The 19,355-nt window shown below is 41.6% G+C and overlaps 1 protein-coding gene and 1 pseudogene across 1 annotated transcript in view; one reads left to right on the forward strand and one right to left on the reverse strand.

The window, feature by feature from the left end:
* The window catches only part of RCOR1 (REST corepressor 1), a 119,797-nt gene that overhangs the window by 78,509 nt on the left and 21,933 nt on the right, over positions 1-19,355 (reverse strand). The window lies entirely within an intron of this gene.
* Positions 17,363-18,238, forward strand: LOC132419354 (ribosome biogenesis protein NSA2 homolog pseudogene; annotated as a pseudogene).

The raw sequence follows: 19,355 nt of genomic DNA on the forward strand, positions 1-19,355 counted from the left end.
CAGACGTGTGACTATGGCAGAAATGATGCTGTGTGGCTCCTGAGGCTAGGTCGTAAAGGCCATATGACTTACACTCGGTTCTCCCGCTATGTGCCCATGCTAAGACCACATGAAGAAAGGTGCTTGGCCAGCCCAAGCTGCTTCAGCACCCCTGCAGATCTGTGTGCAGCCACCATGTGACCACAACCTAAAGAGAAATCCAAGCCAAAACTGCCCACCTGAGCCCTTCCTAAATCCTGACCACCAGAAACTGTGAGAGATAATAAAATGACTGCTGTTGTTTTCAGGCAACAGTCATGAAAACAGTAATGCAAATAGTTAACTGGAATACAGACAGTGTGACAACTGTCAGACGCTGCAGACCTTTACATCCGGGCCAGTTTCTCTCCAAGAAGAATCTTCTAATCTGCTGCAAGAATTCTGGAATGTTCTGAGGTTCTCACCATTCAATAGGCAAGCTTTCATTTAACCTACGCACCCACCACCCTCCCATATCTAGGCATCCACCCTCCGGCCCTCAAATCCAGCGTCCCTTTGGTTCAAACTCTACGAAGAGTAAATCTGTCCTCTGCTGGGACAGGAAGGAGGCAGTTGCTGGGCTGCGGGAGTGAAGCCAGACTCTAGAGGGCTTCCTACAGACTTCTGGTCAGCCCTGCGGTTGAGCCCGGCCCACACCGCACTTCAGCCTTTGGAGACACCTGGTACTTCTACTCCCCAGGCCTTTCGGAGCTTCTGCAGCAGCAATCTGCTTGCTTCCCTACTGGCATCACTACCTCTCCCTCTGGTTCAGCTTTCTCAGTTCTGCCAAGGTAATTATTTTACATTAACCTATTTTTCAGTTTCCAAAACATTAGTGATATCTCCATACTGCTCTACTGTTTATAGTATCCCATTACCCAAGGCATCAAAACTCAGTCTTTTTACCTCCCTGCCTTTCTGCCAGCCCTACATGCTTTCTTCACATCCCCTCAAATCTAATCTCTTTTCCATTTCTAATGCTGAGTTCAGCCTTCACTCTCACTTCAATACCACTGTGAAATCTTTCGAATGGCCGTCCTGACTGTCTTCTCCTACACTCCACCCAGTCCTTCCTGTAACGTCTCAGAATACTTTTCTGGCCCATATTATGCTAGCACATACAAAGTGTTCAGCAAGTTTAACAATTAGTATTATCATTAAATTATCAATCCGAGACTTTTATAAGGATTATCTCTTAATCCTCATATCAACCCTATGAGATAAATATCATCCTAACTTAACAAAGAAAGTAATTCAACAATTACCTATGGAATTGAACTGTCCCTCATTTTCCTCTTGCCAAATAATCTCAATAATCTTACCCAAGCTCTAAAATTTTATTCTCTACAATGCCTCTACTGGAGGCACTGCATACAACTCACACTAAACACAGATTTTCAAGATCACAGACACGTGTTAATATTGGCATTTAACAAAGGAGTTTATTCCTTCTAGTTGACTCCTTCTATTCCTACTTATTCCTTCTCTTAGACCATGAAACTACAATGACACTGGGCCAAGATATAGCTGGGGCAGGAGTGGAGGAAAGGGGGTAAAAACTAAACACACCCAAAAGGAATGGAGTCACAATTATATTAATCCCTATGTTAACCACCCTCATCCCCAAATACTGGACCTTATCCAATCACAAGGGAGGTTCTCCCAAATGTTCCCAGCATGAAATCCAGAAATATAAGGTTCCCTTCATAAATATTCAGATGCAATGCTGCTCCAATCCTCAATGTGACTTCTCTACAAAGAGAAGTCTGAGTCACAGCTACACAAATTCAAAGCCAATAAATGAGGATACAACCACCTTTGTAAAACCAGCCTTCATACTACGTTTGACACACTAGCAAATCCCACCGGAACTATATTTGATACAGGGGGTTAAAACAGAAATAAAACATGGCCCCCACTTTCTTGGAGCATATAATCTAGTGGGCAAGAAATATTAAACCTTGTGCAAGTTATTTAACTTCTCTAAGCCTTAGAGAAGGTTTCCATATCTGTAAAATGGAGTGAATAGTAACTACTTCCTAGGTTATCCTGTAATGCACTGATCACAGTGGCTGACACACAAAACGTATAAATGTTACCTATTTTCTATTACTACTGAATAACTACTCAAATAATTCTTTAAATTATAATCAGACAAGGAGCTAGTAAGTATGGTGGCCTCTGGGGAACTGTGTGACTTAAGAGGACATAGGTAAGAAACCAATTACATTGCACTATATACCTTTTTCAAATTTAGTTGTTTTATACCAATGACACATTACCTATTAAAAATTTTTAGTTAAATAAAATGAAACTTCAGCCAAAATAAGAGACAGGTATCTTAATCTCCACAAGGCCTCCTTCATTAGTCCGCCGAGTCTGAGAGCCAGAAGGACTACCTTAAAATACCTGTTGTCATTCTGGGATTTGATATATATTCTAGGATGGATCGGGTGGTCCACATCTAGTCCCTACACATCTGAATACCGACCTTTTTTTTTTTTCTTTTTCTTTTTCTTTTTTGCCGTACGCGGGCCTCTCACTGTTGTGGCCTCTCCCGTTGCGGAGCACAGGCTCCGGACGCGCAGGCTCAGCGGCCATGGCTCACGGGCCCAGCCGCTCCGCGGCATGTGGGATCTTCCCGGACCGGGGCACGAACCCGTGTCCCCTGCATCAGCAGGCGGACTCTCAACCACTGCGCCACCAGGGAAGCCCCCTGAATACCGACCTTTTAAACCTAAAAGGCCAAGCTTATAGCACACAGTTATCTCATCTTATTCTCTTCAATTTCAAACATTCAACTAATTAAAAACATGACCTGTCCTTTCCACTCTAAAAGGTTTTACAATTTCACAGTTTTAATTCCAGACTATTCTGTTTCATTACCTTCCCCCACAGAAGGTAAAACATCCAAACACTTTTTAATGAGGAAATTTTATTACATTTCGAGCTACATCTGCCTAGCAACAAATTATAAACTTATGTCATCCTACTTATGTTCCCATGGATACAGTCATGAACAGTACAGTGGCAGCTCTACAAATCAAGAAAAGAATCCCAAGAGAATCATATTTAAAACTTGGATAGAAAACAATACTATAAAGGTAGGAATAATGTCTAGTACGCTTCCCATTAAAATTCATCTCTCCATTACCTACAAGTCCCAAACAGCCTTCTATTAGAATCTCCCTCCTTAAACCTACCCTCAGCCAGTATTTCTAAAAACAACTGTTGGACTTCCCTGGCAGTCCAGTGGTTAAGACTCTGCGCTTCCAATGCAGGGGGTGCAGGTTCAATCCCTGGTTGGGGAACTAAGATCCCACATGCTGCGTGGCACAGCCAAAAAAATAAATAAATAAAAATTTAAAAATAAAATAAAAACAACTGTTAAGAAGAATTCATCTGGGACTTTCCTGGTGGCGCAGTGGTTAAGAATCCGCCTGCCAAAGCAGGGTACACGGGTTCGATCCCTGGTCTGGGAAGATCCCAGATGCCGTGGAGCAACTAAGCCCATGTGCCACAACTACTGAGCCTGTGCTCTAGAGCCCACGAGCCACAACTACTGAGCCCACGTGCCACAACTACTGAAGCCCGTGTGCCTAGAGCCAGTGCTCCGCAACAAGAGAAGCCACCGCAATGAGAAGCCTGCATACCTCAACGAACAGTAGCCCCGATCTCCACAACTAGAGAAATCCCGCACGCAGCAACGAAGACCCAACACAGCCAAAAATAAATAAGTAAATAAATTAATTTTCTTAAAAAAAGGCAAGTTCCGGGGCTTCCCTGGTGGTGCAGTGGTTAAGAGTCCGCCTGCCAATGCAGGGGACACGGGTTCGTGCCCCGGTCCGGGAGGATCCCACATGCTGCAGAGCGGCTGGGCCCATGAGCCATGGCCGCTGAGCCTGCGCGTCCGGAGCCTGTGCTCCGCAACGGGAGAGGCCACAAGAGTGAGAGGCCCGTGTACCACAAAAAAAAAAAAAAAAAAAAAAAAGAAAAAAGGCAAGTTCCTTTAACATACAGAGTCATCATAAATCAATCAGAAAGTAAAATGGGCAAAGGTCACAAACCGCACACAGAAAGAAAAAACCAAATTCTCTATAAATATATGAAAAGTTAAGTTCACTAGTTAAAAGGACAATTACTCTTAAAATAAGGACACTTTCAAAATCTACAGGGAAAACAGCCTTTGCAGAAGGCAATTTGGAAGTTTAAATCTAAATTTTGATCCAACTGTTCCACTTCTAGTAATTTACTGTACAGAAAAGTTAACCCAAGTGAACAGAGATTATATGTAGCAAGACGATCATGCAGAATTTGTTGTAATAGAGAATATTAGAAACAAGAAAATGTGGTACATATATACAATGGAATATTACTCAGCCATAAAAAGGAACGAAATTGGGTCATTTGTAGTAACGTGGATGAACCTAGAGTCTGTCATACAGAGTGAAGTAAGTCAGAAAGAGAAAAACAAATATCGCACGTTAATGCATATATATGTAATCTAGAAAAATTGTACAAATGAACCTATTTGCAGGGCAGGAAAAGAGACAGAGACATAGTGAATGGACTTGTGGACACAGTGGGGGAAGGGGAGGGTGGGACGAATGAAGAGAGTAGCATAGACATATGCACACTACCATGTGTAAAACAGATAGCTAGTGGGAAGCTGCTGCCTAGCAAAGGGAGCTCAGCTCGGTGCTCTGTGAAGACCTAGACGGGTGGGATGGGGGCGGTGTGGGTGGGGGGTGAGGGTGGGAGGGAGGCTCAAGAGGGAGGGGATATGAGGATATATGTATACGTATAGCTGATTCACTTTGTTCTACAGCAGAAACTAACACGACATTGTAAAGCAATTTTACTCCAATTAAAAAAATAATTAAAAAAAATTTTTAAAAAGAAAATGTCTATCAATAGGGTCAAATCATGATTAAATCCATATAAACACTCTACACAATCATTATGAAGAAAAATAGCTGCTCATTTTTACATATAAATATATACAATCTAATAAATATACGTTGCTTCAGTATTTCTCCATACAGGAGATTTTAGAAGTTTATATGGAGGAAAATTTTAAAGTTTGCATGAGAAATACCAGGAGAAATGGGAAAGGGAAGGAGGACCTAGAAATTATAAACAATAGAAGCACACGCAAAAAAACCCACAGATTTTACTAAAAAAAACAAAAAAAAAGAAAGAAAACCTCTAAATATTTCAAAGGCAAGCAATCTGAGAACACATATTTGCAGCAGGTGACTAAGTGTTAACATCTCAAAATGATAAAGAAAACCATAAAAACCCTATTTAATGAGAAAAGGACATAAGGACAATTCACAAAAGAGTACGCAGAAAATGTTCCAACTCTGGAAGCTGGAAAAATTTTTATTAAACAAGGCAATCTTTTGCGTATTAATTAATATGCAATTAATTTCATCTATTTGTCTAGTGCAAGCAAGAGTATATATAGCAAAACAGACTGCAATATACTGCTGCTATGCACTAGTATGTGCCTTCTGGAAAGCAATCTGCAATATGTCTAAAGATCTTCAAAATGTTCATACATTTTGACCTAGTAATTTCGCTTTGGGGAATCCACAGAAATAATCCAAAATACAGGGAACCATTTTAAATACATGGAGATTCATCTCAAACTGCTTGTAAGAAAATAACAATTGTTTTTAAGCCCAAATATTGCCAACAATAAGCAGTGGTATTCTACTCCATGGACTGTTACCCAATTATTAAAAGTTTTGAAGGCCATGCACATAAAAACTATTAACATCATAACAACACTAATAGTGAACTTACTTCTTGTCAGGCACTGTTCTAAGCACTTTATGTATATTAATTCATTTAATAATAGTGTTGGGAAAATACTAATGGCATAAAGCCGTGGTTCTTGGGGTTAGTTTTTTCTTTTGAGTCAGAAACCACTGAGAATTTCATGAGAGCTATCGATGCTGACATTTTCCGCAAAAAAAGCACAACATTTTGCACACAACTTCAGAGGGTTCCTAGGTCCCAGGTTAAAAACCCTGTATGGTCAGCATGTTTACAACAGTGTAAGAAACAAGCGTATGGAAGATGCGAGGCAATATAGCCAAATGGAACCACTTTTCCTAGGGATGTGGATCTATGAAAGTACGGACAGTGTCTAGCTGGGAAGGATCTTTGTGTAAGTAACCAAAATGGGGGTGGGGGCAGGTAGGTGGGGGGTGAGCCACGAGAATTTTTAAGGCAAGCAAACCTGAGCTCAAATCCAAGCTCTGACAATTACCAACTATGTAACTCTGGCAGGTCAGTCTTCATTCCTTCCTGTGTAAAAGGCCAGTGTTCTTCACAAGACTGCTATAAGCGTGCATATAAAAGGTGTTCTATAAATGATAATCCTCTCCCGAGGTGATTACTTAATGATTTGAAAAATTAACATCACCTATACCAAAGTCATCTTAAAAGTAAACAAACTAACATTTTCCCTGAATCTCAATATATATGAGCCTGTCAAACAAATACAAAGTTCACTAGTCATCCTAGTTACCAACATACCCTCCTCCCCTTCCTAGAAGCAGACAATAGACAAACAGTAACATATAAAGTTAGCCTTTATCCTTACTATAAACATAACTAGTGTTAGAGATGCTGCATCATTAAAAATGTAATACAAAACATGCTGTGGAAAAGATGTTATAAATATACAGAATATTTATGTGGTATATACTTCCTGAAACCAATGTTAGTGGGAACCCTCTGCCCCCAGTGGCAGAAAGCATAGTGCTTCACTTGACTACAGTCACATTAGCAACTTGTTTAGTGAAAAAGAGATCTCCCAACTATTCAAACCTGCAGACACCCAGTTTGGAGAGGTTTGTTTTTTGTTTTTTTATACAGTAGTCAGGGTTAATAAAGAGGCTATCACACCACATTCAAGCCTAGAATTTTCACTGACCCTACCTCTCACCAGCTGGGGAAAGATACCAAAGGGCCTCAGGCAAGCATTCCATAGGAACTGCATCCTCTCCCCGCCACTGAGCTGCAGGAAAGACAAAATGGACCCTCATCGCACCTTCCTGAAGCACGATTACGTGGGCGCACAAACACGCAGGGGTGAGGCACTGGAGGCACTTCCCATCAAAACGGGATCTTAAAGGTCATGCCTCAGAAGTCTACCTTCTATTATATAGAAAAATAGGATTTTTAATTTTAGAATTTTGTTTTACAGTCAACTTTTCAAGACTTAATATTCAACTGAGAACAAATTCCATTTTGGATTGCAAACTAACATTCCTTCAAAGTATAGAGTAAAAAGGACTCTACCCCATAAAGATTTCTGGATCCCACCTGGCCCCATTTCACATAGGAGCTGTGAAAGCTCTTATTATAGCTTTCCAGTTGTCCTGTGGCCACCTGTAACAACTTTCTACAAGATTAGAGAGAATTTTAGAGCTGGAAGAGACCTTCTGAGATCATCTGATTAACTACAGAATGGAGCTATATCTTACAAGAGGACTAGGTTCCAAGTTATCAGGTAACGTGAAAATGGCACACAGTCAAAATCAATCTTGAAAAATACCTCAGGAAAGCTCCCTTCTGGAGGCCAACAAACAAAATCATTTCAGGAAGCTCAAATCCTCCACTGCCAAAATAAGTAACTCCTGTACTCACTGAGCACCCAAATAAAGTTGCTGGGTTGTTATTTAAAAGTCATGGGCTTCCCTAGTGGCACAGTGGTTAAGAATCCGCCTGCCAACGCAGGGGACACGGGTTCGATCCCTGGTCCGGGAAGATTCCACATGCTGTGGAGCAACTAAGCCCGTGCACCACAACTACTGAGCCTGTGCTCTAGAACCCGTGAGCCACAACTACTGAGCCCGCATGCTGCAACTACTGAAGCCTGCGTGCCTAGAGCCTGTGCTCCGCAACAAGGGAAGCCACTGCAATGAGAAGCCTACACACCACAGTGAGGAGTGGCCCCTGCTCGCCACAATTAGAGAAATCCTGTGCGCTGCAACGAAGACCCAACACAGCCAAAAATAAATAAATTAAATAAATTTATACAAAAAAAAGTTTTAATTTTATTAAAATGTTTATTAAATGTTCAATTTAAAACATGAGGCCCATACTTAACATGGTCATAGCTTCACAATGAGAGAATCACAAGAAAAGATTCAAGGTAATACCTAGCTCTTGCTTCCTCCAGGGTACAAGTATGACTATGATGACCAATGTCCAAGTGGGTCCTAGACAGTTCCGGTTTATACCCACCAACCCAGCATAATTTTTAATAGGCCCCTGTTCACTTTCAAAAGTAGTTTGGACTAGTCTACTACCAACGGAGCTGCTCCACGCCTAGTTACCAGCACACCTCACAACACATCTGTGTAGTAAAACAACACATCTGGGCTGGTCCGTGACTCATGTTAACCAAGGAAATGTGACAGGAGTGATAATATGCCAGTTCTGGGCCTACACTTTAGAAGGACTAGCAATTTCTGGGACTTCTCTGGCGGTCCAGTGGTTAAGACTCCACGCTCCCAATGCATTTTTTTTATAACATTAAAAAAAAAAAAAAAGACTAGCAGTTTCCACTTCCTCCTTCTTGGAATGCTTGCCTAGGGGAGCCCTGAGCCACTACGTAAGAAATCTGACTATCCCAGTGGACACCTTGCCCACTGGAAAAAGGATAGGTCCTGAGACTACACAGAGAAGAAAATAGGTCCAGCTGTCCCAGCATCTCAGTGAGGCCACCAGATGACACCAACCCCCGCTACTCCCGGACAGCCACCACATGAGACACCCCAAGTAAGCCCAGCAGAACAGCTATCCAGCTTAGCAAGAACCATGAAATAAGAGTTGTTATCTAAGGCCATGAAGTTTGAGTGGTTTGTTACACTTTTCTTTGAGGCAGAAGGGGACTCCTATAATTCCTCATGGAATACTCCAGTGGTAGGTAGCGCTGATTTGATAACCTGAGCCAGAAAGGGCCAGCTCTTTCGTGATGGCAGTCACCATTACCCTTCTAATCTCCTGGACAAGGTATGGACCTCAGATCCAGGAACCTAACAGGTAGACTGACCCAAGAAGATCTGGGGAGGCTAAAGCTGAGAAAGGCTTGAGGTTCAGTTATTGCTGCGCTGATATTAGAGAGGATTCCTGACTTTGAACGGTTGCTTTGTATTCTAAGCACCTTGAATATTTATCACCATTATGGCTGAAAGGCGACAAACAGCCTGCCCAAGGTTTCCAAGTTCCTGCATGCCACAAAACAAGATGACATCTCTATATCTAGAAGGCAGCATATAATGTACTAACAGTCAAGAATATAGGATCTAGATCAAGTTACCCCAAGTTGGGTTCTGCCACTCACCAACTGAGACCTCAGGCAAGCTGCTTAAGCTCTCTAAATCTCAGTTTCATCGTCTGTACAATGGGGGTGATACAATTTGTGCTGCAGGATTGTTTTAAGGATTAAATAAGATCATGTTTGTAAAGGGCTTCAAGAGTGCTGGTTCTTTTTTCTTTCTGATGTGGGCCATTTTTAAAGTCTTCACTGAACTCGTTAAAATATTGCTTCTGCTTTATGTTTTGGTTTTTTGACCCTGAGGCTTGTGGGCACACACACACGGAGCTAGAAAGAAAGGAGGTGAGAAAGCTGGTAATGTGCCTTCAGAATTACGTCAGCTCATCCATAGTTAACTATCGAAGACCTATCTAAGAAAAGACATATACAAAAGGCATCTATAAGCCAATAAAGGTATTCACTGCTGAGAACTCCAGGCTAGAAACCTGCATTTTGTAAACTTCCTGGGAAGAGTTTCTGTCCATGTTTTTAAACAAAAAGAAAGCTGTTACTGAGAGACAAATTTGTACCAGGCACTATCTCAGAAGCTGGGGGTATGAAAGGCAACAAGATTAAAAAGCCCTCACCTCACAAAGCTTACCTTCTAGTTGGAGGAGTCAGACAACAGACAAAATAAATAAATCACACAGATACAGATATAGACATAGACAGAGATGTATCTCCTATTGATTCTGTTTCTCTGGAGAACCCTGCCTAATCAGGCTTCAAAGAGGAGTAATCTACAGGGTCTCTAAACAGGTCAAATAAGGTGAGGACTGCAAAGTGACCACTGCATTTAGCAACATGGAAGTCACCAGTGATGTTATGAGCAATTTTAGAGGAGCGGGGCCTAAATGGAATGTGTTCAAGAAAGAATAAGGGAACAGGAAAGAAGAGAATACAGACAATTAATTATGAGAGGAATTTTTTAAAAAAACAAGGGAGAAATAACAGCATTTTATATGCTACTGAGAATGATACAATAGAGAAGAAAAATTTGATGATGCAAATAAAGGATGAATTACTGGAGTGATGTCTTTGAGCAGGTAGAAGGTGACGGGGTCGAATGCACATGAAAAGACGGTGGCCTCAGCCAGGAGCATAAACACAGAAGATGAGGCAGAGGGTCAGGCACAGAAGTGGGAAGGTGCCATATGCCAGTAGGAGCCTGTGGAAGTTTTCTTCCAATTGCTTCAGTTTTTTTCCCAGTGAAATAAAGGAAGGATGGGGAAGGAAGAATTCAAGGTTTAAAGTGAGATATTTAAATACTGTCCAGGAGAGTAACTGGAGTGAGAAAACAGAATATAACCAGTAACAGGCCTACTTGATTTTGGTGATCATGACTCTAAAGTGAGACTAGTCAGTAGGGTTTCTCCAGCCACATTTCAGCTATACTGACCAAAGCAAAAAATAAGCAAGAGGCTGGATTAAACAGGCCAGAACAGATGCAGTTCATGCGCCCCCTCCAAATCCACCCAGACTCGCCTGCTGCTCTACCTCCCAGCTAGAGCTGCCCCAGCAGGCCTAGCCAAAGCTCGCAAGCTTCACATGATCACAGAGCCCCAGCCCATGACCCGTGTGTCCTTTCCTAACACCGCCAGCTGTCCTTTCCTCCCCCCAGGGGTGAGGGTCGGGCTTTGGCGGGCTTTGTTTTGCCCACTGTGGCAGAAGCCACAGCAGCTCCAATGCCCAAATTCAGCTGCTTGTCCAGCAGGTACCTGGAGAGCCCAAGTAACAAACCCGAAAGCACGGAATAGTTAAGACCCTGTGGGGCAACTCTGACCATTAAGAGACAGGAAACAGGAAGGAGCCAACACATTTCTCAGCTGTCCTCCCCACACACCTGCCCCCTGGGAGTGTTCTGAGAGGTGCCATGATTCTCTGGAGGTTTCCAGCATTGCCTAGCAACCAGCTAAGGTTCTTGTGAAACTGTGGCCAGCTTGGTAACATACCACTCGCTTTGTATATGCTTTCTCTCCTTCTCTGCCTAACTTTCTTCTTTCCCCCCTCACTCTAACTTCACATAAAGTATTAGCAATATAAGCTTTGTCTTACGCTCTTTTCTGGAGAATCCAGGCTAAGACACAGGTGGGGGCTTAGCCAAGACTATAGATGAAACTAGAGGAAAACAAGGTAATAGGAGCAGAGGATGTATTATAACGACTGACTGTGGAACTCAAAGTGAACAAAAACATGAGAATGCTCAGGGGAAGAGGTGGTAGGATCAATGAGCTGAAGGTCACGATGGGGCTGAAGACGGCAGGAAATGCGATGGTGGAAGGTGCGAGCTAGAAAGTTCAGGAAGAAGCAGTCAGAGTGCTAAGTTTGAAATTAAGATGACAGGGGTGTTTCAGATAATGGTAATTCAAGGGAATGGGTATACAAGGTAGGGTAGAGAACAGGATACCTGGGAGAGAGGTCAAGGAACTAAGAAGCCAAGGTATTTAATGACCGGGGTCACTGTTGTTTAACTGTTGTCCAGTCATTCACAGTTGCTCTGGGATCAACTATCTTCAGGGATACTGAAATCATAAAAGACTACAGACACTGTACTGTACTAAGTGACAGAAAGGTAGAAGCTACTTCTGTTCTAGTAATAGACTAGTAACTCAGACCCCTCCCTGAGAACCTGAACAAAATATTTAAAACATCTGCTTGAAGGAATCAGACAACTGACAAGATAAGGCCAGAATGCACTGAAGCTTAGGAAGGGATGTCCAGCTACTGAGGTCACTCTTCCCCTCAAGGATGTTTGCCAATTTCATAGGGGACCATTAAGAGATGGAGTAATGTATCTGACAGGCTTCTGGAGTTAGGGCAAAGACACTGGACTCCACAAGTACCGCCACTGGGGAGAGGAGAAAAGGACAGCAGCTAGTCAATGCCCGTTTCTTGGTTGACACTCCAAAAGGCTATACCCTAGGAGTTAAGGATGAAACTGAAGTAAACAGACCCTCAAAGGGACTGCAGTTCAGCTTTGAATCATTTCAACTGGGTCATCTGAAATTGGACTAAGGTGATTCCAGAGTACTAGTGTAAATAAATCCTCTCTAGAAGAAGATATTATCCTGGGCCTCAAAAATTTTTTATAACCAATTTTGTAAATTGCAAGTTTGATATAAAACATGCGATAAAAAATGACCAGGCATATGAGGAAACAATACAACACGAACAAAAGACAGAAGAAATATAAAATGGAAACATCCACAAGCATTCCACATATTAAGAGTTACCAGATTTTAAAATAACTATACTTACAATGTTCCAGGAGATAAAAGACAAGACATACAATTTTAGCAGAGAACTAGGAACTATAAAAAAAGAACCAAATGAAAGCTCTAAAACTAAAAAAAGACTATACAAACTGAAACTAGGAACTCAATGGATGGATTTAAAAGCAGAAAGAGAAAGACAACTTAGAATAAAATAAGTCAAATGAAGCCCAAAGATATTAAAACTTGAAAAACACAGACTAGAGGCTAAGAGACAGAGATACAGAACATACACGAAATTGAAGTTTCAAAAAGGAATGGAACAGATGCAATAACTGAACAGTGACTGAGAAGTTCCTAAAATTAATGAAAAGACAGCAAGCCACAGGTTCAAGAAGCCCTAAGAATCCTAAACAAACTTAAAAAAAAAAAAATTCATACCTAGGGACATCACAATAAAATAGTTGAAACAAAGACAAAGAGAAAAAAATTTTAAACCACCTGAAAAAAAAAAACAGGCAGGTTACAATACTACTTTACTAAAAAAGAAAAGAAGACAATATATGTATATGTATAGCTGATTCACTTTGTTATAAAGCAGAAACTAACACACCACTGTAAAGCAATTATACTCCAATAAAGATATTAAAAAACAAAACACAATGAAATACTTCTGAAGTGCTCAAAGAATATAACTGTGGCCTAGAATTCTATACCCAGTAAAACTAACCTTCAAGAATAAACCTGACGTATGGGCTTCCCTGGTGACGCAGTGGTCGAGAATCCGCCTGCCGATGCAGGGGATAAGGGTTCGTGCCCCGGTCTGGGAAGATCCCACATGCCGTGGATCAGCTGGGCCCGTGAGCCGTGGCCGCTGAGCCTGTGCATCCGGAGCCTGTGCTCCACAACGGGAGAGGCCACAACAGTGAGAGGCCCGCGTACCGCAAAAAAAAAAAAAAAAAAAGAATAAACCTGACATAAAAACATTTTCAGATAGATTTATCAATAGCAGGCTTACCCCAGAAGAAATATCACAGGATATTCTGCAAGCAGAAGAAAAATAAACCCAGATAGAAAATTATGAGGGGCACAAAGGAACGAAGGGCAACAAAAAGGGTAAACATGCAAATAAATCCTAATGAAATAATTGTGTAAGATAATTGTTTCTTATAGGAATTAAAACATGTAAGACAAAATATAAAACAACAAGGCACACAGGGAGCACAAAGGGTAACTGAAGGGTTCTATGCTCCTTGCACTGCCCTTTAAGAGGGTAAAAGCACCTAGTTTACATCAGGCTGATAAATCAAGATGTAAATTATAATCTCTAAAGGAGAAGATTCTGGGAAAATGGTGGAATAAGAAACACCCGAAATCTGTCTCCCCACCTAGACAACAACTGCACTGGCAGAATCTGTTGATGTAACTACTGAGTAACTCTGGGGTCTACTGAAGGCTTGCAACTTCCAGAAAAAGGGTTGGAACGTAAATTGCGTTAATTTCAACTTCAGCTTTTATACATGCACTCCTATGTTCACAGCAGCATATTCATAGTAGTCAAGACATGGAATCAACCTAAATGTCTATCGACAAATGAATGGATAAAAAAGATGTAGTATAGGGCTTCCCTGGTGGCGCAGTGGTTGAGAGCCCGCCTGCCGATGCAGGGGACACGGATTTGTGCCCTGGTCCAGGAAGATCCCACATGCCATGGAGCGGCTGGGCCCGTGAGCCGTGGCCGCTGAGCCTGCGCGTCCGGAGCCTGTGCTCCGCAACGGGAGAGGCCACAACAGTGAGAGGCCCGCGTACCGCAAAAAAAAAAAAAAAAAAAAAAAAAGATGTAGTATATGTATGAGTGGAATATTACTCAGCCATAAAAAAGAATGGAATAATGTCATTTGCAGTAACACAGACAGACCTAGAGATTATCATACCAAGCAAAGTAAGTCAGAAAGAGAAAGATAAATACCATATGATATCACTTATATGTGGAATCTAAAATACAACACATATGTAGAACCTATCTACAAACATAAACAGACTCACAGACCTAGAGAACAGACTTGTGGTTGCTGGGCGGGGCAGGGGGCGCTGGATGGAGTGGGAGGTTGGGATTAGCAGACGCAAACTATTATATACAGAATGGATAAACAATAAAGTCCTATCGTACAGCACAGAGAACTATACTGAATATCCTGTGATAAATCATAATGGAAAACAATATGGAAAAGAACATATATATATGTATAACTGAATCACTCTGCTGTACAGCAGAAACAATCAAACTTTGTGAAAGTCAAAGACAGAATCTTGAAAGCAAGAGAGAAATGACTCGTCGCATTCTAAGGATCCTCAATAAGATTATAAGCAGATTTCTCATCAGAAACTTTGGAGGCCAGAAGACAGTAAGTCAATATATTCAAAGTGCTAAAAGGAAAAAACCATCAACCAAAAAATCTTGTATCTGGCAAAACTGTTCTTTAAACAGCCTTAAAAAGGAAGGAAATTCTGACATATACTACAACATGGATGAATCTTGAGGACATTATGCCAAAGGAATTAAAAAAAAAAAAACAACTGTATGATTCCATTTATATGAGGTACTTAGAGCAGTCAAATTCAGAGAGACAGAAGGTAGGAGGGTGGGTGCCAGGGGCTGGGAGAGGAGGGAATGGAGCGTATTTAATGGGTATAGAGTTTCAATTTTACAAGATGAAAAGAGTTCTGGAGATGGAGGGCGGTGATGGTTGCACAACATCATGAATGTATTTAATACCCCGAACTGTGCACTTAAAAATGATTAAAGATGGTAAATTTTCTGTGTATTTTACCACAATAAAAAAAATTTGCAAACCAAAATAAAACCATTAAGAGAACAGTATTTTGAAAAAGAGCATATAACTACCAAGCTAAGGAGACAGGGTAGAATAATAATAAACACTAAATGCAAAAGAAGATCAAAGGAACAAGAAAGAAACAGAACAGGTGGGTCAAATAAATAGAAAGCTTTCAATCAGTAGATCTAACTACAAATATATGAGCAAATACTTAAAAGAAACTGTAAACGGTACTAAATGTCCTACATAAAAGCAAAAACTTCCTTTTAAGATTTGGATAAAAATGTATACAGACATACCTAAAACATAAGAATAAAGAAAGACTGAAAGCACAAAGATGAAAAGTCACTACGCAAACACTAACAAAAAGAAACTGGCGTAACTATATTGATATGAGGTAAGAAGCATTACAAGAGATACAGAGTGACTCCGTAATAAGGGGTTCAATCCTCCACAGCGACCTTTGGAGAAGCTTCAAAAAGCAGTAGTGAGTGGTATAATCTGATGACATCATACTCACTGTGGGTGTTTTTATGGAAGAGAAAAAAATGGTACAGGAGTGGCAATACAGAACAAGGAAGACATCCCACTTCCAAGCACAGTGATATGAGGAATGTAGGGGAAAAGGCAAGTACCACGTGAGAGGGCTGCAGGGAAAATAGTGCCATCAGGAGACAACGAATTTGCAGTAAGAACAAGAACGTGAGGAACATTCACAAAAGAAATTGAGGATTAGGGGGATTCTGCTGGTGTACCCTAAGTTTCAGAAGGCTCCGTGTAGAAGTGTCAAGAGAAGGTCCGGGGTGCGAGATGCGATCAGAAAAAAAATGTACAGTGTCTTAGAGATTAAAGCCTATAGAAGAAGGGGATGACCCAGGAATCCTGGCCTTCTTGGTGACTGATAACCAAGAAAAAAGAACATATGGGACTTCCCTGGTGGCCTAGTGGTTAGGATTCCAGGCTTTCACACCATGGCCCAGGTTCGATCCCTGGTCGGGGAACTGAGATCCCACAAGCCACACTGCACGGCCAAAAAGAAAAAGAAAAATTGAAAAGCACATAACGAGATCAATACCAATGGCAGAGAGCGACAGAGAAGCTAGGAGTGCTGAGGGAGGGGAAGGTGGGGTGAGGACCTCGCCAGGAACATCTGAAGTTCTGGGGCTTCCTTTCAGCTTCTGTTGAAGCCTCTAGGCTGGCAGAGTAGCAGTCTCACTCTGAGCAGAGGAACACTTTCTTGATCCCCTGAAAAAGGCTGCGCGACTCTGAGCTTGGATTTTAAAGAGCCAATAAATCTCTGGTAGCTACCAGAAGGAGGGTTATTCTCAGAGGAAGAAGTAGAGCTGGTTACACAGCCCTCCTCCAAAGTCCACCTCTAGAGTTCCTAACTGCCCCAGTTCCAGAAGATTTTACATTGTCTTTAATAGTGTTGTTAAGCACAATTATTCTATCCAAAGAAAATGTTACTTTTCTATGAATGGTAATGAGGGTAATGAGAGTTCACCAGTTCTGTGCCTTTGTATTTCATTCATTTATTTGTTCAAAAGATTTTTACTTTGTGCCAAGTATGTGCTGAACAATGTTCTAGACTCTGGGAATACAGCATAAACAAAAACCTGTGCCTTTATGGAGGTTAAGTTTTAGAACAGATGTTAAACAAATACGTACATTTATATTACGTTAGTAGGTACTATGAAAATAAGAAACAGTATACCAGGATAAGCGGGACTGGAGTGCAATGGAGGTTTTTTTTAAATAGGATGGGCAAAATATCTCCTCTGAATTATTCTTGCCCAAAATAATTTTAATCAGAAATTGATCAATTCTCTAAATTTAACCACCAGTTTATAGAAAACATAAAGGATAAAGGAACATGTTAAAAACAGTACAGGGGGTGGGTCTCTAAGACCAGAAAATTGAGAGCTTCTTCGCGCCCGGCGGCTGCACCCGGTGGCTCGGCCGCCGTCAGCATGCCACAAAATGAATGTATCGAGTTACACCGTAAGCGGTATGGATATCGTTTGGATTACCATGAGAAAAAGAGAAAGAAGTAAGATCTAGAGGCTCATGAACGTTCAAAGAAGGCAAAAAAAATGACTGGTCGGAAAGCTAAGCTCTACCATAAACCGCCATGCTGAGAAAATACAAATGAAAAAGACTATTAAGATGCATGAAAAAAGAAACACCAAACAGAAGAACGATGAAAAGACTCCACAAGGAGCAGTACCTGCATATCTACTGGACAGAGAGGGACAGTCTCGAGCTAAAGTACTTTCCAATATGATCAAACAAAAACGAAAAGAGAAAGCGGGAAAATGGGAAGTCCCACTGCCCAAAGTTCGTGCCCAGGGAGAAACAGAAGTATTAAAAGTTATTCGAACAGGAAAGAGAAAGAAGAAAGCTTGGAAGAGGATGGTTACTGAAGTTTGCTTTGTTAGAGATGGCTTTACTCGAAAACCACCTAAATATGAAAGATTCATATTAGGCCAATGGGATTACGTTTTAAGAAGGCCCACGTAACACATCCTGAACTGAAAGCCACCTTCTGCCTGCCAATACTTGGTGTGAAGAAGAATCCCTCATCCCCACTATATACAACTTTGGGTGTTATTACCAAAGAAAGGTACTGTCACTGAGGTGAACGTGAGCGAGTTGGGCCTAGTGACACAAGGAGGCAAGGTCATCTGGGGAAAATATGCCCAGGTTACAAACAATCCTGAAAATGACGGATGCATAAATGCAGTCTTACTGGTTTGACAGCAGATACATACAAATAACTCCTTATAATTATTGAAGACTACACACCAATCAGGAAACCATTACTCTGATATTTCTGAATACTACCAATCAGCCTTACATGTCTACAGTCATCAAGAAAACTATTGTTTAAAAAAAAAAATGTTAATGGCCTAGTTTAAAAAAAAAAAAACAGTACAGGGATGCAATCAGAAAATCCAGAATGAGGGAAACTCAACCAATCTAGTGGTTTTCTACAACTAAATTACAAGGGAAATCAAAAACAAAGACGGGAAAATCTACAAATTAAGATTTATATGTGTGCTTTTGGCCAAGATGGTAGCAGAGACCAGATTTACCCTCCTCCCTGAAAAATCCAGACAAACAAACAAAATATAAGAAACAATGGTCTTCCAGACAACGCACATCAGTGATCCTTGAAAGATGGGAAACAAGGGACTTCCCTGGTGGTCCAGTGGTTAAGAATCCACCTTCCAATGCAGGGGACGCGGGTTGGATCCCTGGTGGGAGAATTAAGATCCCACATGCTGCGGGGCAACTAAACCTGTGCACCACAAGGAGAGAGAAGCCTAGAAGCCCGCTTGGCGTAACTAGAGAGAAGCCCGCAATGAAGAGCCCACACAGTCCAAAAAAAAAGAAAAAAGGGAAACAAAGGAGGTCAGCCCTACTGCTGTCCCAGCTTCCTGTTTGAGAGAGCTTCCAGGCCATGGAGCCAGGACAGTGAAGTGAACCTTTATAAGCAGCCATGGGGATGACAAATAAGCATACTTTTTAAGTGTTCAATATCATTTGTCAGTAGGCAAATGTAAGATAAAACCACAATATGGGGCTTCCCTGGTGGCGCAGTGGTTGAGAGTCCGCCTGCCGATGCAGGGGACTCGGGTTCGCGCCCCGGTCCGGGAAGATCCCACATGCCGCGGAACAGGTGGGCCCGTAAGCCATGGCCGCTGAGCCTGCGCGTCCGGAGCCTGTGCTCCGCAACGGGAGAGGCCACGGCAGTGAGAGGCCCGCATACCGCAAAAATATATATATATATAAAAAATAATATGATACCACTACACACATATTAGAATGTCTAAAATTGAAAAGACTGACCATGGCACGTGTTAGTAAGGTTGTGGAGCAACTGGAATTCTCATACACGGCTGGTAAGAAGGTAAAATTATAAAACCACTTTGGGAAAGTCTGCAG

This window comes from Delphinus delphis, chromosome 2 (assembly GCF_949987515.2).
Source record: "Delphinus delphis chromosome 2, mDelDel1.2, whole genome shotgun sequence".
Lineage (NCBI taxonomy): Eukaryota > Metazoa > Chordata > Mammalia > Artiodactyla > Delphinidae > Delphinus > Delphinus delphis.